Source organism: Ambystoma mexicanum, chromosome 1q (genome assembly GCF_040938575.1).
Source record: "Ambystoma mexicanum isolate Mex_15411 chromosome 1q, UKY_AmexF1_1, whole genome shotgun sequence".
Lineage (NCBI taxonomy): Eukaryota > Metazoa > Chordata > Amphibia > Caudata > Ambystomatidae > Ambystoma > Ambystoma mexicanum.
Window position 1 is genome coordinate 317,702,698 of NC_090922.1, and position 26,964 is coordinate 317,729,661.

Sequence of the window (26,964 nt, forward strand, 5' to 3'; positions counted from 1 at the left end):
GCCAACACAGAGAAGACCCATTAAAAGGAAATGTACCCTTCATCTGTCCGGCAGCTAACGCATGCACAGACCTAGGTGGTCTAGTACGTTTTTTTAGCCCAACACAGTGCATCAGAGGCGAATTGGAAAGCGCAGTCAGACAAACTGGCTCTTTGAAATCCGTCCCAGTCGAAAGAACTGTGTTCCTTTTAGTGTGACTACGATTGTGGGCATTACACAGTTCGACATCCCTAAAATAGTCCTTTTGTGTTGCCTAGCCACAGATACCATGCCATCAGTTATGCTGTTGTGCCTGTACTGGGAATGCTGCACTACTCTGGTGCCTCAGATACCATGTCATTAATTGTGCTCATGCTGAGTATACTGCCCCCTCCGGTGCATCAGATACATTGCCATCAGTTGTGCCTGTGCTCACAATGCTGCCCCCCATGGTGCCTGAGATGCCATATCATCAGTTGTGCCTGTGTTGAGAACGCTGCCCCCGTCTGGTGCCACAGGGACCATGTCATCAGTTGTGCCTGTGCTGAGAATGCAGCCCCCATCTGGAGCCTCAGATGGCATGCTATCATTTGTGCCTGTGCTGAGAATGCTCTCCTCCTCTAAAGCCTCAGATACCATGTCATCAGTTGTGCCTGTGCCGAGAATGCTGCCCCCTCTGGTGCCTCAGATGCCATGTCATCAGTTGGGCCTGTGCTGAGAATGCTGCCGCTCTCTGGAGCCTCAGATGCCATGTCATCAGTTGTGCCTGTGCTGAGAATGCTGCCCCCCTCTGGTGCCTCAGATGCCATGTCATCAGTTGTGCCTGTGCCGAAAATACTACCTCGCTCTGGTGCCTCAGATGCCATGTCATCAGTTGTGCCTTTGCCGAGAATACTGCCGCCCGCTTGTGCCTCTGATGCCATGTCATCAGTTGTGCCTTTGCCGAGAATGCTGCCCCCCTCTGGAGCCTCAGATGCCATGTCATCAGTTGTGCCTGTGCTGAGTACGCTGCCCCTCTCTGGAGCCTCAGATGCCATGTCATCAGTTGTGCCTGTGCCGAGAAGGCTTCCCCCCTCTGGTGCCTCAGATGCCATGTCATCAATTGTACTACCTGTGCTGAGAAAGCTGCCCCCCTCTGGTGCCACAAATACCATGCCATCAGTTGTGTCTGTGTTGAGAACGCTGCCCCTGTCTGGTGCCACAGGCACCGTGCCATCAGTTGTGCCTGTGCTGAGAATGCAGCCCCCATCTGGAGCCTCAGATGCCATGCTATCATTTGTGCCTGTGCTGAGAATGCTGTCCTCCTCTGAAGCCTCAGATACCATGTCATCAGTTGTGCCTGTGCCGAGAATGCTCCCCCCTCTGGTGCCTCAGATGCCATGTCATCAGTTGTGCCTGTGCTGAGAATGCTGCCCCTCTCTGGAGCCTCAGATGCCATGTTATCAATTGTGCCTGTGCTGATAATGCTGCCCCCCTCTGGTTCCTCAGATGCCATGTCATCAGTTGTGCCTGTGGTGAGAATCCTGCCCCCTCTGGTGCCTCAGATGCCATGTCTTCAGTTGTGCCTGTGCCGAAAACACTGCCTCGCTCTGGTGCCTCAGATGCCAAGTCATCAGTTGTGCCTTTGCCGAGAACATTGCTGCCCGTTTGTGCCTCTGATGCCAAGTCATCAGTTGTGCCTGTGCCGAGAATTCTGCCCCTCTCTGGTGCCTCAGATGCCATGTCATCAGTTGTGCCTGTGCTGAGTACGCTGCCCCTCTCTGGAGCCTCAGATGCCATGTCATCAGTTGTGCTGTGCCGAGAAGGCTGCCCCCCTCTGGTGCCACAAATACCATGCCATCAGTTGTGTCTGTGTTGAGAACGCTGCCCCTGTCTGGTGCCACAGGCACCGTGCCATCAGTTGTGCCTGTGCTGAGAATGCAGTCCCCATCTGGAGCCTCAGATGCCATGCTATCATTTGTGCCTGTGCTGAGAATGCTGTCCTCCTCTGAAGCCTCAGATACCATGTCATCAGTTGTGCCTGTGCCGAGAATGCTCCCCCCTCTGGTGCCTCAGATGCCCTGTCATCAGTTGTGCCTGTGCTGAGAATGCTACCCCTCTCTGGAGCCTCAGATGCCATGTTATCAATTGTGCCTGTGCCGATAATGCTGCCCCCCTCGGGTTCCTCAGATGCCATGTCATCAGTTGTGCCTGTGGTGAGAATCCTGCCCCCTCTGGTGCCTCAGATGCCATGTCTTCAGTTGTGCCTGTGCCGAAAATACTGCCTCGCTCTGGTGCCTCAGATGCCATGTCATCAGTTGTGCCTTTGCCGAGAACATTGCTGCCCGTTTGTGCCTCTGATGGCAAGTCATCAGTTGTGCCTGTGCCGAGAATTCTGCCCCTCTCTGGTGCCTCAGATGCCATGTCATCAGTTGTGCCTGTGCTGAGGACGCTGCCCCACTCTGGACCCTCAGATGCCATGTCACCAGTTGTGCCTGTGCCGAGAAGGCTGCCCCCCTCTGGTGCCTCAGATGCCATGTCATCAATTGTACTGCCTGTGCTGAGAAAGCTGCCCCCCTCTGTGCCAAAAATACCATGCCATCAGTAGTACCTGTGTTGAGAACGCTGCCCCCGTCTGGTGCCACAGGCACCGTGCCATCAGTTGTGCCTGTGCTGAGAATGCTGCCCCCCTCTGGTGCCTCAGATGCCATGTCATTAGTTGTGCCTGTGCTGAGAACGCTGCCCCTCTCTGGAGCCTCAGATGCCATGTCATCAGTTGGGCCTGTGCTGAGAATCCTGCCCCCTCTGGTGCCTCAGATGCCATGTCATCAGTTGTGCCTGTGCCGAAAATACTGCCTCGCTCTGGTGTCTCAGATGCGATGTCATCAGTTGTGCCTTTGCCGAAAATACTGCCGCCCGCTTGTGCCTCTAATGCCATGTCATCAGTTGTGCCTGTGCCGAAAATACTGCCCCGCTCTGGTGCCTCAGATGCCATGTCATCAGTTGTGCCTTTGCCGAGAATACTGCTGCCCGCTTGTGCCTTTGATGCCATGTCATCAGTTGTGCCTGTGCCGAGAATGCTGCCCCCCTCTGGTGCCTCAGATGCCATGTCATCAGTTGTGCCTGTGCTGAGTACGCTGCCCCTCTCTGGAGCCTCAGATGCCATGTCATCAGTTGTGCCTGTGCTGAGAACGCTGCCCCTCTCTGGAGCCTCAGATGCCATGTCATCAGTTGTGCCTGTGCCGAGAATGCTGCCCTCCTCTGGTGCCTCAGATGCCATGTCAGTAGTTGTGCCTGTGCCGAAAATACTTCCTCGCTCTGGTGCCTCAGATGTCATGTCATCAGTTGTGCCTTTGCCGAGAATACTGCCGCCCGCGTGTGCCTCTGATGCCATGTCATCAGTTGTGCCTGTGCCGAGAATGCTGCCCACCTCTGGTTCCTCAGATGCCATGTCATCAGTTGTGCCTGTGCCGAGAAGGCTGCTCCCCTCTGGTGCCTCAGATGCCATGTCATCAGTTGTACTGCCTGTGCTGAGAAAGCTGCCCCCCTCTGGTGCCACAGATACCATGCCATCAGTTATGCCTGTGCTGAGAATGCTGCACTCCTCTGGTGCCTCAGATGCCATGTCATCTGTTGTGCCTGTACTGGGAATGCTGCCCCCCCTCTGGTGCCTCAGATACCATGTCATTAATTGTGCCCATGCTGAGTATACTGCCCCCTCAGGTGCATCCGATACCATGCCATCAGTGGTGCCTGTGCTGACAATGCTGCCCCCCTCTGGTGCCTCAGATGCCATGTCATCAGTTGTGCCTGTGCTGAGAACGCTGGTCCTCTCTGGAGCCTCAGATGCCATGTCATCAGTTGTGCCTGTGCAGAGAATGCTGCCCCCTTCTGGTGCCTCAGATGCCATGTCATCAGTTGTGCCTGTGGTGAGAATCCTGCCACCTCTGGTGCCTCAGATGCCATGTCATCAGTTGCGCCTGTGCCGAAAATACTGCCTCGCTCTCGTGCCTCAGATACCATGTCATCAGTTGTGCCTTTGCCGAGAATACTGCCGCCCGCTTGTGCCTCTGATGCCATGTCATGAGTTGTGCCTGTGCCGAGAATACTGCCCCCTCTGGTGCCTCAGATGCCATGTCATCAGTTGTGCCTGTGCTGAGTACGCTGCCCCTCTCTGGATCCTCAGATGCCATGTCATAAGTTGTGCCTGTGCCGAGAAGACTGCCCCCTCTGGTGCCTCAGATGCCCTGTCATCAGTTGTACTGCCTGTGCTGAGAAAGCTGCCCCCTCTCGTGCCACAAATACCATGCCATCAGTTATGCCTGTGCTGAGAATGCTGCACTCCTCTGGTTCCTCAGATGCCATGTCATCTGTTGTGCCTGTGTTGAGAATGCGGCTCCCGTCCGGTGCCACAGGCACCGTGCCATCATTTGTGCCTGTGCTGAGAATGCTGTCCTCCTCTGAAGCCTCAGATACCATGTCATCAGTTGTGCCTGTGCCGAGAATGCTTTCCCCCTCTGGTGCCTCAGATGCCATGTCATCAGGTTTGCCTGTGCTGAGAACGCTGCCCCTCTCTGGAGCCTCAGATGCCATGTCATCAGTTGTGCCTGTGCTGAGAATGCTGCCCTCCTCTGGTGCCTCAGATGCCATGTCATCAGTTGTGCCTGTGCCGAAAATACTTCCTCGCTCTGGTGCCTCAGATGCCATGTCATTAGTTGTGCCTTTGCCGAGAATACTGCCGCCCGCGTGTGCCTCTGATGCCATGTCATCAGTTGTGCCTGTGCCGAGAATTCTGCCCACCTCTGGTTCCTCAGATGCCATGTCATCAGTTGTGCCTGTGCCGAGAAGGCTGCTCCCCTCTGGTGCCTCAGATGCCATGTCATCAGTTGTACTGCCTGTGCTGAGAAAGCTGCCCCCCTCTGGTGCCACAGATACCATGCCATCAGTTATGCCTGTGCTGAGAATGCTGCACTCCTCTGGTGCCTCAGATGCCATGTCATCTGTTGTGCCTGTACTGGGAATGCTGCCCCCCCTCTGGTGCCTCAGATACCATGTCATTAATTGTGCCCATGCTGAGTATACTGCCCCCTCCGGTGCATCAGATACCATGCCATCAGTGGTGCCTGTGCTGACAATGCTGCCCCCCTCTGGTGCCTCTGGTGCCTCAGATGCCATGTCATCAGTTGTGCCTGTGCTGAGAACGCTGCTCCTCTCTGGAGTCTCAGATGCCATGTCATCAGTTGTGCCTGTGCAGAGAATGCTGCCACCTTCTGGTGCCTCAGATGCCATGTCATCAGTTGTGCCTGTGGTGAGAATCCTGCCACCTCTGGTGCCTCAGATGCCATGTCATCAGTTGTTGCTGTGCCGAAAATACTGCCTCACTCTGGTGCCTCAGATACCATGTCATCAGTTGTGCCTTTGCCGAGAATACTGCCGCCCGCTTGTGCCTCTGATGCCATGTCATGAGTTGTGCCTGTGCCGAGAATACTGGCCCCTCTGGTGCCTCAGATGCCATGTCATCAGTTGTGCCTGTGCTGAGTACGCTGCCCCTCTCTGGATTCTCAGATGCCATGTCATCAGTTGTGCCTGTGCCGAGAAGACTGCCCCCTCTGGTGCCTCAGATGCCCTGTCATCAGTTGTACTGCCTGTGCTGAGAAAGCTGCCCCCTCTCGTGGCACAAATACCATGCCATCAGTTATGCCTGTGCTGAGAATGCTGCACTCCTCTGGTTCCTCAGATGCCATGTCATCTGTTGTGCCTGTGTTGAGAATGTGGCCCACGTCCGGTGCCACAGGCACCGTGCCATCATTTGTGCCTGTGCTGAGAATGCTGTCCTCCTCTGAAGCCTCAGATACAATGTCATCAGTTGTGCCTGTGCCGAGAATGCTGCCCCCCTCTGGTGCCTCAGATGCCATGTCATCAGGTTTGCCTGTGCTGAGAACGCTGCCCCTCTCTGGAGCCTCAGATGCCATGTCATCAGTTGTGCCTGTGCTGAGAATGCTGCCCTCCTCTGGTGCCTCAGATGCCATGTCATCAGTTGTGCCTGTGCCGAAAATACTTCCTCGCTCTGGTGCCTCAGATGCCATGTCATTAGTTGTGCCTTTGCCGAGAATACTGCCGCCCGTGTGTGCCTCTGATGCCATGTCATCAGTTGTGCCGGTGCCGAGAATGCTGCCCCTCTCTGGAACCTCAGATGCCATGTCATCAGTTGTGCCTGTGCTGAGAACGCTGCCCCTCTCTGGAACCTCAGATGCCATGTCATCAGTTGTGCTTGTGCTGAGTACGCTGCCCCCCTCTGGAGCCTCAGATGCCATGTCATCAGTTGTGCCTGTGCTGAGAACGCTGCCCCTCTCTGGAGCCTCAGATGCCATGTCATCAGTTGTGCCTGTGCCGAGAAAGCTGCCCTCCTCTGGTGCCTCAGATGCCATGTCAGTAATTGTGCCTGTGCCGAAAATACTTCCTCACTCTGGCGCCTCAGATGTCAGGTCATCAGTTGTGCCTTTGCCGAGAATACTGCCGCCCACGTGTGCCTCTGATGCCATGTCATCAGTTGTGCCTGTGCCGAGAATGCTGCCCACCTCTGGTTCCTCAGATGCCATGTCATCAGTTGTGCCTGTGCTAGGAACGCTGCCCATCTCTAGAACCTCAGATGCCATGTCATCCGTTGTGCCTGTGCCGAGAAGTCTGCCCCCCTCTGATGCCTCAGATGCCATGTCATCAGTTGTACTGCCTGTGCTGAGAAAGCTGCCCCCCTCTGGTGCCACAGATACCATGCCATCAGTTATGCCTGTGCTGAGAATGCTGCACTCCTCTGGTGCCTCAGATGCCATGTCATGTGTTGTGCCTGTACTGGGAATGCTGCCCCCCCTCTGGTGCCTCAGATACCATGTCATTAATTTTGCCCATGCTGAGTATACTGCCCCCTCCGGTGCATCAGATACCATGCCATCAGTGGTGCCTGTGCTGACAATGCTGCCCCCCTCTGGTGTCTCTGGTGCCTCAGATGCCATGTCATCAGTTATGCCTGAACTGAGAACGCTGCTCCTCTCTGGAGCCTCAGATGCCATGTTATCAGTTGTACTGCCTGTGCTGAGAAAGCTGCCCCCTCTCCTGCCACAAATACCATGCCATCAGTTATGCCTGTGCTGAGAATGCTGCACTCCTCTGGTTCCTCAGATGCCATGTCATCTGTTGTGCCTGTGTTGAGAATGCTGCCCCTTTCCGGTGCCACAGGCACCGTGCCATCATTTGTGCCTGTGCTGAGAATGATGTCCTTCTCTGAAGCCTCAGATACCATGTCATCAGTTGTGCCTGTGCCGAGAATGCTGCCCCCCTCTGGTGCCTCAGATGCCATGTCATCAGTTGTGCCTGTGCTAAGAACGCTACCCCTCTCTGGAGCCTCAGATGCCATGTCATCAGTTGTGCCTGTGCCGAGAATGCTGCCCCCCTCTGGTGCCTCTGATGCCATGTCATCAGTTGTGCCAGTGCCGAGAATGCTGCCCCCCTCTGGTGCCTCAGATGCCATGTCATCAGTTGTGCCTGTGCCGAGAAGGCTGCCCCCCTCTGGTGCCTAAGATGCCATGTCATCAGTTGTACTGCCTGTGCTGAGAAAGCTGCCCCCTCTGGTGCCACAGATACCATAGTCACACTAAAGGAACACAGTTCTTTCGACTGGGACGGATTTCAAAGAGCCAGTTTGTCTGACTGCGCTTTCCAATTTGTCTCTGATGCACTGTGTTGTGCTAAAAAACACGTGCTAGACCACCTAGGTCTGTGCATGCGTTAGCTGCCGTACAGATGAAGGGTACATTTTCTTTTAATGGGTCTTCTCTGTGTTGGCAGGTGCAGGTTTTGTCTAAAAACAAGGAAGAGATTTCTTCAATGGGTTTCTCTCTGGAGGTTGTTCACCTAAAAGAGGAGGACCCCTGGGTATATAGTCTGGGGGTCCTTATTCGGAACGAGTTGGACCTATGCAGGTAGCGCTGTGCACTAGGTCAGGTTGTTACGTAGCCGACCGGTTTCTGTGGAGCAATGCGGGTATGCCACATTCATCAGGGCTATATAGGAGGCATCTTAGTGTGTGCCCACTGCAAATCATCTACAGCAGCGTAGTCTGCATAACTTGTGTGTCTCTCCCTGTATGGATGACAGGAGGGAGGGGAGAGAGATGGAGCAGGGATAAATATACAATTCTAAACCTCAACTGTAGTTGATTCCCAAAACACTGCATAGTATTAGTAATACAACAAACAGAGGCTTACCCTCTCCGTGTGGTGTGAATGCTCTCCACGGGGGGTGAGTTGGCCAGGAACCTGGGGGCCAAATAACAGTAATTACTGTCAGGTTTAGATGCAGACGTGCATCTAGAAAGCAGCAATGCTATTCATGCAATTATATCTAATGATAACCAAATTGTGTCAATGACACTGTGAAGCTGCACGCTGAACGCGTTGCAGCTTAGTTTTCAGTGAAGTGCATTCAAAAATCCCCTCGTTCGTTCGAGGGTCCGCGTGCCTGCCTCTCGACCCCACGTGTGGGGGAGTGGCTGGCCGCGGATGCGCCCACTGGGGCCGCTTACCTGGAGCGGACGTCTCTGGTGGTCCTGCGAGCCGCGCGCGAGGTGTTTCTTCGCCGCGCCCCGCGCCACCACTCTGTTGATGTAACCATGGCGCCCTGAGTCGCGTGGTCACGTGCGCCTGACTCCAAAATGGCTGCCTCCACTGGGGGGTGGCGGCCATCACGGAGCCAGGCGCCGCGAGCAGCGAGCCAGGTGCCGCGGTATGCGATCCCCACACTAGTGTGGGAGGTGATCTACAATGCTTGATGCCTGCTTGGTGTCTGCCGCACATTATGCGGCCATGTGTCATCATGTCATGCTAAATGGTGCGCATGGTGAGAGCGAGTGCACGCTGGGGGCCGAGTCCACCGGTGTGCCCCCCAGTGCCTTGTATTCCACATTGGTCAAGGGTGTTGTGGCTGTGGGGGTGTACACCTGACGTACTTATGTAATATCAATCTCAACAGGTATTGTAGATGGAAGCATGGCAATTGTGTAAAACACAAGGATTCAGCATTGTCGACATTATCCCACATACACTTGATGGGTCCATTACTCTGTGGGGAATTACACAGTGGCCCAACATGGATGAGGTTACAGCGTGGCCAACGTTTGCCAACTGGTGGCTTCATTGAGTCCAGACTTATCAGTCTGTAAACGAAAAATCCAAAGTTGTTCGCGTCTGAAGAGAAGGTTGTGTATATTCCCTCCCCTTGTCGGGGTGACCATTTTCTCAATTATTGTCCATGTGAAGTCTGTTGGGGCATGCTTCTGTGCCACAAAATGTTCCACCATGGGTGCTGTAATCTTCTTGGTCCGTATGCATGATCTATGCTCCGCAAGACGTGTTTTAATCGGGCGTGTAGTCATGCCTACATAGCGCTTGTTGCATGGGCATGTGATGATATAAATCACGTTGCAACTGTTGCAATTCGTTAGGGTTTTTTGGGTCCACGGAAAATGCCACCCTATATCGATGGAGGTGGATCCCTTGGTGCTTGAGCATGCGTTGCATGTGCCACATGGAGTGTGACCAGTTGCTTGATTGTGTCCCCACAGTGTGTTTAGTTTAGGTTCATTCTCTTTGTAAGAGTGTACGAGAGAGTCTCGTAGGTTCTTCCTTCTTTTCAAGGCAAACCTCGGGGTTCCCAGACTGTGAGAGCCAACATTCAGGATGGGCCATAGCTTAAGGACCTCTTTCTTAATCTTGTTGGTCAGGGGCGAGAAGCTCAAGACTGCTGTGATGCTGTCTTGGGATTTATTCTGTTTGGCATGATGTTCCAAGGTGACTTCTCGCGGAATGTTCATCGCTCGTTTGCGTGCCTGTATGACTATCCGTTTGGGATAATTTTTGTGTTGGTCAGTTTTGTGGCGAGACATGTCGACTGTTGGTTATAGTCAGGCAGTGTGGTACAGTTTCTCCGGTATCTTAGGAATTGTCCGAATGGTAAGTTTCGTCTCAGACTTGAGGGATGGAAACTCTCATAGGTGAGTAGTGAGTTTCTATCTGTTGGTTTGTTATAGACTGTACTGACAACTGTTTCGTTCCGTATCTCGAGGGTGTGATCAAGAAAATGGATGAACTTGGTGCTGTGGGTTTCTGAGATCTTCAGAAAGAGATTCTGACAGTTGAGCCACTCCATAAACAGTACCAAATCTTGTTCAACGCCTCTAAAGATTAGTAGCACGTCATCAATGTATCTTGACCACAATTCCAATTTCGGTAGCCATGGGTTGTCTGCGCTGTAGATCTTTTCTTCTTCAAAGTGGGCGATGTATAGATTGGCGAGACTCGGAGCGAACGCCGCTCCCATTGCCGTCCCGGACACTTGCTCGTAGAAGGTGTTGTCATAAAGGAAGGAATTCTTCGTCAAGGCAATTTCAGCCAGTTGCATCACCAGGGTGACCGGGGTTTGCATGGGTGGATCTCTCTCTCGTAGTATCTTCTCAATCACTCTTAGTGTGGCCATTTGGGGGATCTTCGTGTACAATGATTCGATGTCGAGTGTCACTAAGATGTTTTGAGAGGAGTTGAAGGGTCGGTCCTTGATGAGTTCTAGGACTGCTGTAGTGTCTTTGAGATAGGAACGCATCTTTACAACTTCTGGTTTCAAGAAGAAATCTACGAACTGTGACAGTGGTTCCAGGATTGAGCCTATTCCCGACACTATAGGTCTGCCAGGAGGGGGGTTTCTCCCTTTATGGACTTTGGGGAGTGCGTAGAAGGCCGGTTTCTTAGGGGTCTTAGGGTTGAGGAACTCATATTCCTTGTTGCTGATTAACTCATCGGCACTGGCTTCTTCTAAAATTGGTACTACCAAATGTCTGATGGATTCGGTAGGATCCGTGCCCAGTCGCCTGTAGCTGGAATGGTCTTGCAGGAGTTCCATAACCATCTGGTGGTATGCCGGGATATCCATTATTACTGTTGCTCCCCCTTTGTCGGCTGGCTTAATGGGGATAGCTTAATTGTTGGCTAAAGATTGAAGTGCCTGTCTGTTTTGCTTGGAAAAAATCTTATATCCTGGAGTTATCTCAGATTCTAGTTCGTCAAGTCTCTTCAGAAGTGCTTTCTCGAACGTGATGGACTCAGGTGAGATGGCATTCGGTGGAGGATAAAATGTGGATTTGCCTCTCAGATTGGTAGCACTCTTTTCTTCTGCCTATGTGGTTGACCCGAAATATTGTTTTAGTCTGATTTTTCTGATTAGCTGGGCTATTTCTATCTGGGTTTGAAATGGATCATGCTGTGCCGATGGTACAAATGAAAGTCCTTTTTCAAGTAGGTCCACTTCTTCTAGGGATAGAGTGTACTCTGAGAGGTTCATCACTCGGCTCTCAGTCCATGGTCTTGCCGCCTCAACTTGTCCTGGGTTGTCAGGAGTCATTCGACCAATGGTACTGTCTGGCCTTGGCCGCAGCCTCTGCTCCGGGCAACTCGTGGTGATTGGTTCTGCCAATGCACTTGTGGTTGCCAGTTGCCTCTTCCTTTGTTCTTTGCTTTTCCTTGACCTCTTGGAAAAGAAATGTCGTGGTGGACCGTAGGTATTGGTTGGGGCCGCATTATTCATGGAGTTACTCGATCCTGATGTGTTAGATCCACTGCCAGAACTCCCACTCGAGAAGGTCCAGTTGTTAGGTCTTGCTCGGTTGTTCTGAATCCTCTTTCTGTTATGTTGGTTTACCTGTTGACCCTGCGTAGATGTATTGTTTGCACTGAGGTCTTCGTAGTATGCGTCTGTAATATAAGGATAGCTTCTTTCTTGCTTGTAGGCTGCCAGATCTTTCTTCTTCACCCTCGAGTTAGGGAACGAAACAGTTGTCAGTACAGTCTATAACAAACCAACAGATAGAAACTCACTACTCACCTATGAGAGTTTCCATCCCTCAAGTCTGAGACGAAACCTACCATTCGGACAATTCCTAAGATACCGGAGAAACTGTACCACACTGCCTGACTATAACCAACAGTCGACATGTCTCGCCACGAAACTGACCAACAGGGTTTATCCCAAACGGATAGTCAAACAGGCACACAAACGAGCGATGAACATTCCGCGAGAAGTCACCGTGGAACATCGTGCCAAACAGAATAAATCCCAAGACAGCATCACAGCAGTCTTGAGCTTCCCGCCCCTGACCAACAAGATTAAGAAAGAGGTCCTTAAGCTATGGCCCATCCTGAATGTTGGCTCTCACAGTCTGGGAACCCCGAGGTTTGCCTCGAAAAGAAGGAAGAACCTACGAGACTCTCTCGTACACTCTTACAAAGAGAATGAACCTAAACTAAACACACTGTGGGGACACAATCAAGCAACTGGCCACACTCCATGTGGCACATGCAGCGCATGCTCAAGCACCAAGAGATGCACTTCCATCGATATAGGGTGGCATTTTCCGTGGACCCAAAAAACCCTAACGAATTGCAACAGTTGCAAAGTGATTTATATCATCACATGCCCATGCAACAAGCGCTATGTAGGCATGACTACACGCCCGATAAAAACACGTCTTGCGGAGCATAGATCATGCATACGGACCAAGAAGATTACAGCACCCATGGTGGAACATTTTGTGGCACAGAAGCATACCCCAACAGACTTCACATGGACAATAATTAAGAAAATGGTCACCCCGACAAGGGGAGGGAATATACACAACCTTCTCTTCAGACACGAACAACTTTGGATTTTCCGTTTACAGACTGATAAGTCTGGACCCAATGAAGCCACCAGTTGGCAAACGTTGGCCACGCTGTAACCTCATCCATGTTGGGCCACTGTGTAATTCCCCACAGAGTAATGGGCCCATCAAGTGTATGTGGGATAATGTCGACAATGCTGAATCTGTAACGCTCACCTGACTCCCCCGGAGGCGCTGGCGTGGTTCGCGCTGCTGTGACCTCTTCTAAGGTGATGCGCAGGGTTCGGAAGACGGACTGGACCGGGCCCCCAAATCTGACTTGTCTGGCTCGCAGAAGTATCCTTCTGTAGGCGAAAATAGGGGTTTAACTGTCTGCGGGGTAATGCAATCAGCCTCCCACTTTCCCCTCTCACCCTCCTCGAAACCCTTCTGTGATTCCTCGTAGCATCTCACCTTAGGGTCTGGAAGGACGAGCTCTCCATCCTGCTTCTGATGCAGGGGCACGTTGGTATCCAGTTACTTCACTGGATTTTCGGATTGGTGAGAACCAAACTTGCATGGCTTCTAGGTAAGTTTTTTGATAAGAGGTTCCCCTTGTGTCCATGCATTAATTTACTAATGCTAGTGTCTTTTTCCCTATAGGGGCCGGGGTTCGGAATGCCGGGGAACAGGCACCGACCCGAGATGAGAGGTGAAATCCTTGTAGAAATCAGGTAAGTCTTTAATGAGCGTTTTTTGGTAATGTCTTTTCATTCGCTCATTAATGCTGATGTCTCTTTTTCCCCTTAGGGGCCGCGGTCCGGAAATGCCAGGATGCGGCGAGGACCCGAAATGAAGAGGGAATGAATCAACAGGTAAGTCTTAACATGGAGATTTAGCTTTCCTTATTCCCTTCTCTCTCTCACCTTTTGTTCTGGTCTTTTTCTCCCTAGGTGCTGGGGCGTGACTGCGAATCCAGATGACCGCTGCTGAACATGGAGGCGCCCAGTAAAGGTGAGTGGAATGCAGCGCTGCAGCGATCGACGCGATGAGCTTTTAAATAAAAGTCTTCCTTTTCAGGATTGTCGGCGAGATGTCTCCGGGATGCGGATTTAGCAGGTAAGGACTTTTCCTTCTTCTGTTCTCTTCTTCTCTTCCTTTGCAGGTGATCCAGGATGCTGGCAGGCGTGGCAGAAGTCAGGATGCAGGAGCAGACACGGTGAGCGTCCAGCTGCTAGATGCAGAACAATGCGAAGCATGTGTGGCTGTTCGGGTGGGGTTTAAATAGCCTTGGAAGAAGTTCCAGGTATGTATCCTTCCTCCAATCAGGTATGTATCCTTCCCGGACCACACCCGTATGGTAAATGAGTCCCACAGGTAAAGTAGTTCATTTCAGGCCTCAAGGAGGCCGGGATCCTGCAGCATGGTCTGCATCAGGTAAGTGCACCCAAGCACATCCATTATGAGCCTGGCGCCTATGGCGCCAGGACTGATGTCTTTTATGAGCCTGGCGCCATAGGCTCCAGGACATTGTCCAAAGAGCCCCTATATGGGATTGCTGGGTCGTTCCTTGGGGACTGGATGTCCGCTTTCGGGGACGCAGGGCTTGAACCGGCTCCCCGGGAGCGGGCATCATGACAGAATCCTTGTGTTTTCCACAATTGCCATGCTTCCATCTGCAATACCTCTTGAGATTGATATTACATAAGTATGTCAGGTGTACACTCCCACAGCCACAACACCTTTGACGAATGTGGAATACAGGGCACTGGGGGGCACACCGGTGGACTCGGCCCCCAGCGTGCACTCGCTCTCACCATGCGCACCATTTAGCATGACGTGATGACACATGGCCGCATAATGTGCGGCAGACACCAAGCAGGCATCAAGCATTGTAGATCACCTCCCACACTAGTGTGGGGGATCGCATACCGCGGCACCTGGCTCGCTGCTCGTGGCGCCTGGCCCCGTGATGGCTGCCACCCCCCAGTGGGGGGGGGCCATTTTGGAGTCAGGGCACGTGACGACGCGACTCAGGACGCCATGGTTACATCAACAGAGTGGTGGCGCGGGCCACAGCGAAGAAACACCTCGCGTGCAGCTCGCAGGACCACCAGAGACGTCCGCTCAAGGTAAGCGGCCCCACTGGGCCCATCCGCGGCTAGCCACTCCCCCACACGTGGGGTCGAGAGGCAGGCACGCGGACCCTCGAACGAACAAGGGGATTTTTGAATGCACTTCACTGAAAACTAAGCTGCAACGCGTTCAGCGTGCAGCTTCACAGTGTCATTGACACAATTTGGTTATCATTAGATATAATTGCATGAATAGCATTGCTGCTTTCTAGATGCACATCTGCATCTAAACCTGACAGTAATTACTGTTATTTGGCCCCCAGGTTCCTTGCCAACTCACCGCCCGTGGAGAGCATTCACACCACACGGAGAGGGTAAGCCTCTGTTTGTTGTATTACTAATACTATGCAGTGTTTTGGGAATCACCTACAGTTGAGGTTTAGAATTGGATATTTATCCCTGCTCCATCTCTCTCCCCTCCCTCCTGTCATCCATACAGGGAGAGACACACAAGTTATGCAGACTACAGTGCTGTAGACGATTTGCAGTGGGCACACACTAAGATGCCTCCTACCTAGCCCTGATGAATGTGGCATACCCGCATTGCTCCACAGAAACCGGTCGGTTACGGAACGACCTGACCTAGTGCACAGCGCTACCTGCAGAGGTCCAACTCGTTCCAAATAAGGACCCCCAGACTATATACCCAGGGGTCCTCCTCTTGTAGGTGAACAACCTCGAGAGAGAAACCCATTGAAGCAATCTCTTCCTTGTTTTTAGACAAAACCTGCACCTGCCAACACAGAGAAGACCCATTAAAAGAAAATGTACCCTTCATCTGTCCGGCAGCTAACGCATGCACAGACCTAGGTGGTCTAGTACGTTTTTTTAGCACAACACAGTGCATCAAAGGCGAATTGGAAAGCGCAGTCAGACAAACTGGCTCTTTGAAATCCGTCCCAGTCAAAAGAACTGTGTTCCTTTAGTGTGACTACGATTTTGGGCATTACACAGTTCGACATCCCTAAAATAGTACTTTTGTTTTGCCTAGCCACAGATACCATGCCATCAGTTATGCCTGTGCTGAGAAAGCTGCACTCCTCTGGTGCCTCAGATGCCATGTCATCTGTTGTGCCTGTACTGGGAATGCTGCACTACTCTGGTGCCTCAGATACCATGTCATTAATTGTGCCCATGCTGAGTATACTGCCCCCTCCGGTGCATCAGATACATTGCCATCAGTTGTACCTGTGCTCACAATGCTGCCCCCCATGGTGCCTCAGATGCCATATCATCAGTTATGCCTATGTTGAGAACGCTGCCCCCGTCTGGTGCCACAGGGACCGTGTCATCAGTTGTCCCTGTGCTGAAAATGCAGCCCCCATCTGGAGCCTCAGATGGCATGCTATCATTTGGGCCTGTGCTGAGAATGCTCTCCTCCTCTGAAGGCTCAGATACCATGTCATCAGTTGTGCCTGTGCCGAGAATGGGCCCCCCTCAGGTGCCTCAGATGCCATGTCATCAGTTGTGCCTGTGCTGAGAACGCTGCCGCTTTCTGGAGCCTCAGATGCCATGTCATCAGTTGTGCCTGTGCCGAGAATGCTGCCTCCCCTCTGGTGCCTCAGATGCCATGTCATCAGTTGTGCCTGTGGTAAGAATCCTGCCCCCTCTGGTGCCTCAGATGCCATGTCATCAGTTGTGCCTGTGCCGAAAATACTGCCTCGCTCTGGTGCCTCAGATGCCATGTCATCAGTTGTGCCTTTGCCGAGAATACTACCGCCCGCTTGTGCCTCTGATGCCATGTCATCAGTTGTGCCTGTGCCGAGAATGCTGCCCCCCTCTGGTGCCTCAGATGCCATGTCATCAGTTGTGCCTGTGCTGAGAACGCTGCCCCTCTCTGGAGCCTCAGATGCCATGTCATCAGTTGTGCCTGTGCCGAGAATGCTGCCCCCCTCTGGTGCCTCAGATGCCATTTCATCAGTTGTGCCTGATGCCATGTCATCAGTTGTGCCTGTGCCGAAAATACTGCCTCGCTCTGGTGCCTCAGATGCCATGTCATCAGTTGTGCCTTTGCCGAGAATACTGCTGCCCGCTTGTGCCTCTGATGCCATGTCATCAGTTGTGCCTGTGCCGAGAATGCTGCCCCCCTCTGGTGCCTCAGATGCCATGTCATCAGTTGTGTCTGTGCTGAGAACGCTGCACCTCTCTGGAGCCTCAGATGCCGTGTCATCAGTTGTGCCTGTGCCGAGAAGGCTGCCCCCCTCTGGTGCCTCAGATGCCATGTCATCAGTTGTACTACCTGTGCTGAGAAAGCTGCCCCCCTCTGGTGCAACAGATACCATGCCATCAGTTATGCCTGTGCTGAGAATGCTGCACTCCTCTGGTGCCACAGATACCATGTCATCAGTTATGCCTGTGCTGAGAATGCTGTACTCCTCTGGTGCCTCAGATGCCATGTCATCTGTTATGCCTGTACTGGGAATGCTGCGCCCCCTCTGGTGCCTCAGATACCATGTCATTAATTGTGCCCATGCTGAGTGTACTGCCCCCTCTGGTGCATCAGATACATGCCATCAATGGTGCCTGTGCAGACAATGTTGCCCCTTTGGTTCCTCAGATGCTATGCCATCTGTTCGGCCTGTGCTGATATGGCTGCCCCCATCAGGAGCCTCAGATGCCATGTCATCTGTTGTGCCTGTGCTGACAATGCTGCCCCCCTGTGGTGCCTCAGATGCCATATCATCAGTTGTGCCTGTGTTGAGAACGCTGCCCTCGTCTGGTGCCACAGGCACCATGCCATCAGTTGTGTCTGTGCTGAGAATGCAGCCCCTATCTGGAGCTGCTTCAGATGCCCTGCTATCATTTGTGCCTGTGCTGAGACTGCTGTCCACCTCTGAAGCCCCAGATACCATGTCATCATTTGTGCCTGTGCCGAGAATGCTGCCCCCCTCTGGTGCCTCAGATGCCATGTCATCAGTTGTGCCTGTGCCGAGAATGCTGCCCCTCTCTGGAGCCTCAGATGCCATGTCATCACTTGTGCCTGTGTTGAGAACACTGCCCCCGTCTGGTGCCACAGGCACCGTGCCATCAGTTGTGCCTGTGCTGAGAATGCAGCCCCCATCTAGAGCCGCAGATGCCATGCTATCATTTTTGCCTGTGCTGAGAATGCTGTCCTCCTCTGAAGTCTCAGATACCATGTCATCAGTTGTGCCTGTGCCGAGAACGCTGCCCCTCTCTGGAGCCTCAGATGCCATGTCAACAGTTGGGCTTGTACCGAGAATGCTGCCTCCATCTGGTGCCTCAGATGCCATGTCATCAGTTGTGCCTGTGGTGAGAATCCTGCCCCCTCTGGTGCCTCAGATGCCATGTCATCAGTTGTGCCTGTGCCGAAAATACTGCTTCGCTCTGGTGTCTCAGATGCTATGTCATCAGTTGTGCCTTTGCCGAGAATACTGCCGCCCGCTTGTGACTCTGATGCCATGCCATTAGTTGTGCCTATGCCGAAAATACGGCCTCGCTCTGGTGCCTCAGATGCCATGTCATCAGTTGTGCCTTTGCGAGAATACTGCTGCCCGCTTGTGCCTTTGATGCCATGTCATCAGTTGTGCCTGTGCCGAGAATGCTGCCCCCCTCTGGTGCCTCAGATGCCATGTCATCAGTTGTGCCTTTGCCGAGAATGATGCCCCCCGCTTGTGCCTCTGATGCCATGTCATCAGTTGTGCCTGTGCCGAAAATACTGCCTCGCTCTGGTGCCTCAGAAGCCATGTCATCAGCTGTGCCTTTGCAGAGAATACTGATGCCCGCTTGTGCCTCAGATACCATGTCATTAATTGTGCCCATGCTGAGTATACTGCCCCCTCTGGTGCATCAGATACCATGCCATCAGTTGTGCCTGTGCTGACAATGCTGCCCCCCTATGGTGCCTCAGATGCCATATCATCAGTTGTGCCTGTGTTGAGAACGCTGCCCTCGTCTGGTGCCACAGGCACCATGCCATCAGTTGTGCCTGTGCTGAGAATGCAGCCCCCATCTGGAGCTTCAGATGCCATGCTATCATTTGTGCCTGTGCTGAGAATGCTGTCCACCTCTGAAGCCTCAGATACCATGTCATCATTTGTGCCTGTGCCGTGAATGCTGCCCCCCTCTGGTGCCTCAGATGCCATGTCATCAGTTGTGCCTTTGCTGAGTACGCTGCCCCTCTCTGGAGCCTCAGATGCCATGTCATCAGTTGTGCCTGTGCTGAGAACGCTGCCCCTCTCTGGAGCCTCAGATGCCATGTCATCAGTTGTGCCTGTGCCGAGAATGCTGCCCTCCTCTGGTGCCTCAGATGCCATGTCATCAGTTGTACCTGTGCCGAAAATACTTCCTCGCTCTGGTGCCTCAGATGCCATGTCATCAGTTGTGCCTTTGCCGAGCACACTGCCGCCCGTGTGTGCCTCTTATGCCATGTCATCAGTTGTGCCTGTGCCGAGAATGCTGCCCCCCTCTGGTTCCTCAGATGCCATGTCATCAGTTGTACCTGTGCTGAGAACGCTGCCCCTCTCTGGAACCTCAGATGCCATGTCATCAGTAGTGCCTGTGCCGAGAAGGCTGCCCCCCTCTGGTGCCTCAGATGCCATGTCATCAGTTGTACTGCCTGTACTGAGAAAGCTGCCATCCTCTGGTGCCACAGATACCATGCCATCAGTTATGCCTGTGCTGAGAATGCTGCACTCCTCTGGTGCCTCAAATGCCATGTCATCTGTTGTGCCTGTACTAGGAATGCTGCCCCCACTCTGGTGCCTCAGATACCATTTCATTAATTGTGCCCATGCTGAGTATACTGCCCCCTCTGGTGCATCAGATACCATGCCATCAGTGGTGCCTGTGCTGACAATGTTGCCCCTTTGGTGCCTCAGATGCTTTGCCATCTGTTGTGCCAGTGCTGATAAGGCTGCCCCCATCAGGAGCCTCAGATATCATGCCATCAGTTGTGCCTGTGCTGACAATGCTGCCCCCCTATGGTGCCTCAGATGCCATATCATCAGTTGTGTCTGTGTTGAGAACGCTGCCCTCGTCTGGTGTCACAGGCACCATGCCATCAGTTGTGTCTGTGCTGAGAATGCAGCCCCCATCTGGAGCTGCTTCAGATGCCACGCTATCATTTGTGCCTGTGCTGAGACTGCTGTCCACCTCTGAAGCCCCAGATACCATGTCATAATTTGTGCTTGTGCCGAGAATGCTGACCCCCTCTGGTGCCTCAGATGCTATGTCATCAGTTGTGCCTGTGCTGAGAATGCTGCCCCTCTCTGGAGCCTCAGATGCCATGTCATCAGTTGTGCCTGTGCAAAGAAGGCTGCCCCCCTCTGGTGCCTCAGATGCCATGTCATCAATTGTACTGCCTGTGCTGAGAAAGCTGCCCCCCTCGGTGCCACAAATACCATGCCATCAGTTGTGCCTGTGTTGGGAACACTGCCCCTGTCTGGTGCCACATGCACCGTGCCATCAGTTGTGCCTGTGCTGAGAATGCAGCCCCCAGCTAGAGCCTCAAATGCCATGCTATCATTTGTGACTGTGCTGAGAATGCTGTCCTCCTCTGAAGTCTCAGATACCATGTCATCAGTTGTGCCTGTGCCGAGAATGCTGCCCCCCTCTGGTGCCTCAGATGGCATGTCATCAGTTGTGCCTGTGCCTAGAACGCTGCCCCTCTCTGGAGCCTCAGATGCCATGTCAACAGTTGGGCTTGTACCGAGAATGCTGCCTCCATCTGGTGCCTCCGATGCCATGTCATCAGTTGTGTCTGTGGTGAGAATCCTGCCCCCTCTGGTGCCTCAGATGCCATGTCATCAGTTGTGCCTGTGCGGAAAATACTGCTTCGCTCTGGTGTCTCAGATGCTATGTCATCAGTTGTGCCTTTGCCGAGAATACTGCCTCCCGCTTGTGCCTCTGATGCCATGCCATCAGTTGTGCCTGTGCCGAAAATACTGCCTCGCTCTGGCGCCTCAGATGCCATGTCATCAGTTGTGCCTTTGCCGAGAATACTGCTGCCCGCTTGTGCCTTTGATGCCATGTCATCAGTTGTGCCTGTGCCGAGAATGCTGCCCCCCTCTGGTGCCTCAGATGCCATGTCATCAATTGTGCCTGTGCTGAGTACACTGCCCCTCTTTGGAGCCTCAGATGCCATGTCATCAGTTGTGCCTGTGCTGAGAACGCTGCCCCTCTCTGGAGCCTCATATGCCATGTCATCAGTTGTGCCTGTGCCGAGATTGCTGCCCTCCTCTGGTGCCTCAGATGCCATGTCATCAGTATTACCTGTGCTGAAAATACTTCCTCGCTCTGGTGCCTCAGATGCCATGTCATCAGTTGTGCCTTTGCGGAGAATACTGCCGCCCGCTTGTGCCTCTGATGCCATGTTATCAGTTGTGCCTGTGCCGAGAATGCTGCCCCACTCTGGTGCCTCAGATGCCATGTCATCAGTTGTGCCTGTGGTGAGAATCCTGCCCCCTCTGGTGTCTGGTGCCTCAGATGCCATGTCATCAGTTGTGCCTGTGCTGAGAACGCTGCCCCTGTCTGGAGCCTCAGATGCCATGTCATCAGTTGTGCCTGTGCCGAGAATCTGCCCCCCTCTGGTTCCTCAGATACCATGTCATCAGTTGTGCCTGTGCTGAGAATGCTGCCCCTCTCTGGAACCTCAGATGCCATGTCATCAGTTGTGCCTGTGCCGAGAAGGCTGCCCCCCTCTGGTGCCTCAGATGCCATGTCATCAGTTGTACTGCCTGTGCTGAGAAAGCTGCCCTCCTCTGGTGGCACAGATACCATGCCATCAGTTATGCCTGTGCTGAGAATGCTGCACTCCTATGGTGCCTCAGATTCCATGTCATTAATTGTGCCCATGCTGAGTATACTGCCCCCTCTGGTGCATCAGATACCATGCCATCAGTGGTGCCTGTGCTGACAATGCTGCCCCCCTATGGTGCCTCAGATGCCATATCATCAGTTGTGCCTGTGTTGAGAACGCTGCCCTTGTCTGGTGCCACAGGCACCATGCCATCAGTTGTGTCTGTGCTGAGAATGCAGCCCCCACCTGGAGCTTCAGATGCCATGCTATCATTTGTGCCTGTGCTGAGAATGCTGTCCACCTCTGAAGTCTCAGATACCATGTCATCATTTGTGCCTTTGCCGAGAATGCTGCCCCCCTCTGGTGCCTCAGATGCCATGTCATCAGTTGTGCCTTTGCTGAGTACGCTGCCCCTCTCTGGAGCCTCAGATGCCATGTCATCAGTTGTGCCTGTGCTGAGAACGCTGCCCCTCTCTGGAGCCTCAGATGCCATGTCATCAGTTGTGCCTGTGCCGAGAATGCTGCCCTCCTCTGGTGCCTCAGATGCCATGTCATCAGTTGTACCTGTGCTGAAAATACTTCCTCGCTCTAGTGCCTCAGATGCCATGTCATCAGTTGTGCCTTTGCCGAGCATGCTGCCCCCCTCTGGTTCCTCAGATGCCATCTTATCAGTTGTGCCTGTGCTGAGAACGCTGCCCCTCTCTGGAACCTCAGATGCCATGTCATCAGTTGTGCCTGTGCTGAGAATGCTGCCCCTCTCTGGAACCTCAGATGCCATGTCATCAGTTGTGCCTGTGCCGAGAAGGCTGCCCCCCTCTGGTGCCTCAGATGCCATGTCATCAGTTGTACTGCCTGTGCTGAGAATGCTGGCCTCCTCTGGTGCCACAGATACCATGCCATCAGTTATGCCTGTGCTGAGAATGCTGCCCCCATCAGGAGCCTCAGATGCCATGTCATCTGTTGTGCCTGTACTGGGAATGCTGCCCCCCTGGTGCCTCAGATACCATGCCATCAGTTGTGCCTGTGCTGACAATGCTGCCCCCCTATGGTGCCCCAGATGCCATATCATCAGTTGTGCCTGTGTTGAGAACGCTGCCCTCGTCTGGTGCCACAGATGCCATGTCATCAGTTGTGCCTGTGCCGAGAATGCTGCCCCTCTCTGGAGCCTCAGATGCCATGTCATCAGTTGTGCCTCTGCCGAGAAGGCTGCCCCCCTCTGATGCCTCAGATGCCATGTCATCAATTGTACTGCCTGTGCCGAGAAAGCTGCCCCCCTCGGTGCCACAAACACCATGCCATCAGTTGTGCCTGTGTTGAGAACACTGCCCACGTCTGGTGCCACAGGCACCGTGCCATCAGTTGTGTCTGTGCTGAGAATGCAGCCCCCATCTAGAGCCTCAGATGCCATGCTATCATTTGTGCCTGTGCTGAGAATGTTGTCCTCCTCTGAAGTCTCAGATACCATGTCATCAGTTGTGCCTGTGCCGAGAATGCTGCCCCCCTCTGGTGCCTCAGATGCCATGTCATCAGTTGTGCCTGTGCCTAGAACGCTGCCCCTCTCTGGAGCCTCAGATGCCATGTCAACAGTTGGGCTTGTACCGAGAATGCTGCCTCCATCTGGTGCCTCAGATGCCATGTCATCAGTTGTGCCTGTGGTGAGAATCCTGCCCGCTCTGGTGCCTCAGATGCCATGTCATCAGTTGTGCCTGTGCCGAAAATACTGCTTCGCTCTGGTGTCTCAGATGCTATGTCATCAGTTGTGCCTTTGCCGAGAATACTGCCGACTGCTTGTGCCTCTGATGCCATGCCATCAGTTGTGCCTGTGCTGAAAATACTGCCTCGCTCTGGTGCCTCAGATGCCATGTCATCAGTTGGGCCTTTGCCGAGAATACTGCTGCCCGCTTGTGCCTTTGATGCCATGTCATCAGTTGTGCCTGTGCCGAGAATGCTGCCCCCCTCTGGTGCCTCAGATGCCATGTCATCAGTTGTGCCTTTGCCGAGAATGATGCCCCCCGCTTGTGCCTCTGATGCCATGTCATCAGTTGTGCCTGTGCCGAAAATACTGTCTCGCTCTGGTGCCTCAGATGCCATGTCATCAGTTGTGCCTTTGCAGAGAATACTGCTGCCCGCTTGTGCCTCAGATACCATGTCATTAATTGTGCCCATGCTGAGTATACTGCCCCCTCTGGTGCATCAGATACCATGCCATCAGTGGTGTCTGTGCTGACAATGTTGTACCTCTGGTGCCTCTGATGCCATGTCATCAGTTGTGCCTGTGCTGAGAATGCTGCCCCTCTCTGAAGCCTCAGATACCATGTCATCAGTTGTGCCTGTGCCGAGAATGCAGCCCCCCTCTGGTGCCTCTGAGGCCATGTCATCAGTTGTGCCTGTGCTGAGAATGCTGCCCCTCTCTGGAGCCTCAGATGCCATGTTATCAGTTGTGCCTGTGCCGAGAATGCTGCCCCCCTCTGGTGCCTCAGATGCCATGTCATCAGTTGTGCCTGTGGTGAGAATCCTGCCCCCTCTGGTGCCTCAGATGCCATGTCTTCAGTTGTGCCTGTGCCGAAAATACTGGCTCGCTCCGGTGCCTCAGATGCCATGTCATCAGTTGTGCCTTTGCCGAGAACATTGCCGCCAGCTTGTGCCTCTGATGCCATGTCATCAGTTGTGCCTGTGCCGAGAATGCTGTCCCCCTCTGGTGCCTCAGATGCCATGTCATCAGTTGTGCATTTGCTGAGTACGCTGCCCCTCTCTGGAGCCTCAGATGCCATGTCATCAGTTGTGCCTGTGCCGAGAAGGCTGCCCCCCTCTGGTGCCTCAGATGCCATGTCATCAATTGTACTGCCTGTGCAGAGAAAGCTGCCCCCCTCTGGTGCCACAAATACCATGCCATCATTTGTGCCTGTGTTGAGAACGCTGCCCCCGTCTGGTGCCACAGGCACCGTGCCATCAGTTGTGCCTGTGCTGAGAATGCAGCGCCCATCTGGAGCCTCAGAAGCCATGCTATCATTTGTGCCTATGCTGAGAATGCTGTCCTCCTCTGAAGTCTCAGATACCTTGTCATCAGTTGTGCCTGTGCCGAGAATGCTGCCCCCCTCTGGTGCCTCAGATGCCATGTCATCAGTTGTGCCTGTGCTGAGAACGTTGCCCCTCTCTGGAGCCTCAGATGCCATGTCATCAGTTGGGCCTGTGCCGAGAATGCTGCCCCCCTCTGGTGCCTCAGATGCCATGTCATCAGTCGTGCCTGTGGTGAGAATCCTGCCCCCTCTGGTGCCTCAGATGCCATGTCATCAGTTGTGCCTGTGCCGAAAATACTGCATCGCTCTGGTGTCTCAGATGCCATGTCATCAGTTGTGCCTTTTATCGAGAATACTGCCACCCGCTTGTGCCTCTGATGCCATGTCATCAGTTGTGCCTGCGCCGAGAATGCTGCCCCCCTCTGGTGCCTCAGATGCCATCTCATCAGTTGTGCCTGTGCTGAGAACGCTGCCCCTCTATGGAGCCTCAGATGCGATGTCATCAGTTGTGCCTGTGCTGAGAATGCTGCCCCTCTCTGAAGCCTCAGATGCCATGTCCTCAGTTGTGCCTGTGCCGAGAATGCTGCCCCCCTCTGGTGCCTCAGATGCCATGTCATCAGAGTTGCCTGTGGTGAGAATCCTGCCCCCTCTGGTGCCTCAGATGCCATGTCATCAGTTGTGCCTGTGCCGAAAATACTGCCTCGCTCTGGTGTCTGAGATGCCATGTCATCAGTTGTGCCTGTGCCGAGAATGCTGCCCCCCTCTGGTGCCTCAGATGCCATGTCATCAGAGTTGCCTGTGGTGAGAATCCTGCCCCCTCTGGTGCCTCAGATGCCATGTCATCAGTTGTGCCTGTGCCGAAAATACTGCCTCGCTCTGGTGTCTGAGATGCCATGTCATCAGTTGTGCCTGTGCCGAGAATGCTGCCCCCCTCTGGTGCCTCAGATGCCATGTCATCAGTTGTGCCTGTGCCGAGAATGCTGCCCCCCTCTGGCGCCTCAGATGCCATGCCATCAGTGCGCCTGTGCCGAGAATGCTGCTCCCCTCTGGTGCCTCAGATGCCATGTCATCAGTTGTGCCTGTGGTGAGAATCCTGCTCCCTCTGGAGCCTCAGATGCCATGTCATCAGGTGTGCCTGTACCGAGAATGCTGCTCCCCTCTGGTGCCTCAGATGCCATGTCATTAGTTGTGCCTGTGGTGAGAATCCTGCTCCCTCTAGTGCCTCAGATGCCATGTCATCAGTTGTGCCTGTGCCGAAAATACTGCCTCGCTCTGGTGTCTCAGATGCCATGTCATCAGTTGTGCCTTTGCCGAGAATACTGCCGCCCGCTTGTGCCTCTGATGCCATGTCATCAGTTGTGCCTTTGCCGAGAATACTGCTGCCCGCTTGTGCCTCTGATGCCATGTCATCAGTTGTGCCTGTTCCGGGAATGCTGCCCCCCTCTGGTGCCTCAGATGCCATGTCATCAGTTGTGCCTGTGCTGAGAACGCTGCCCCTCTCTGGAGCCTCAGATGCCATGTCATCAGTTGTGCCTGTGCCGAGAAGGCTGCCCCTCTCTGGTGCCTCAGATGCCATGTCATCAGTTGTACTGCCTGTGCTGAGAAAGCTGGCCCCCTCTGGTGCCACAGATACCATGCCATCAGTTATGCCTGTGCTGAGAATGCTGCACTCCTCTGTTGCCACAGATACCATGCCATCAGTTATGCCTGTGCTGAGAATGCTGCACTCCTCTGGTGCCTCATATTCCATGTCATCTGTTATGCCTGTACTGGGAATGCTGCCCCCCCCTCTGGTGCCTCAGATACCATGTCATTAATTGTGCCCATGCTGAGTATACTGCCCCCTCTGGTGCATCAGATACCATGCCATATGTCCTGCCTGTGCTGATAAGGCTGCCCCCATCAGGAGCCTCTGGCATGACAGGTGCCATGTCATCTGTTGTGCCTGTACTGGAAATGCTGCCCCCCTCTGGTGCCTCAAATGCCATGTCATCAGTTGTGCCTGTGCTGAGAACGCTGCCCCTCTCTGGAGCCTCAGATGCCATGCCATCAGTGGTGCCTGTGCTGACAATGCTGTCCCCCTATGGTGCCTCAGATGCCATATCATCAGTTGTGCCTGTTTTGAGAACGCTGCCCCTGTCTGGTGCCACAGGCACCGTCTCATCAGTTGTGCCTGTGCTGAGAATGCAGCACCCATCTGAAGCCTCAGATGCCATGCTATCTTTTGTGCCTGTGCTGAGAATGCTGTCATCCTCTGAAGCCTCAGATACCATGTCATCAGTTGTGCCTGTGCCGAGAATGCTGCCCCCCTCTGGTGCCTCAGATGCCATGTCATCAGTTGTGCCTGAGCTGAGAACGCTGCCCCTCTCTGGAGCCTCAGATGCCATGTCATCAGTTGTGCCTGTGCCGAGAATGCTG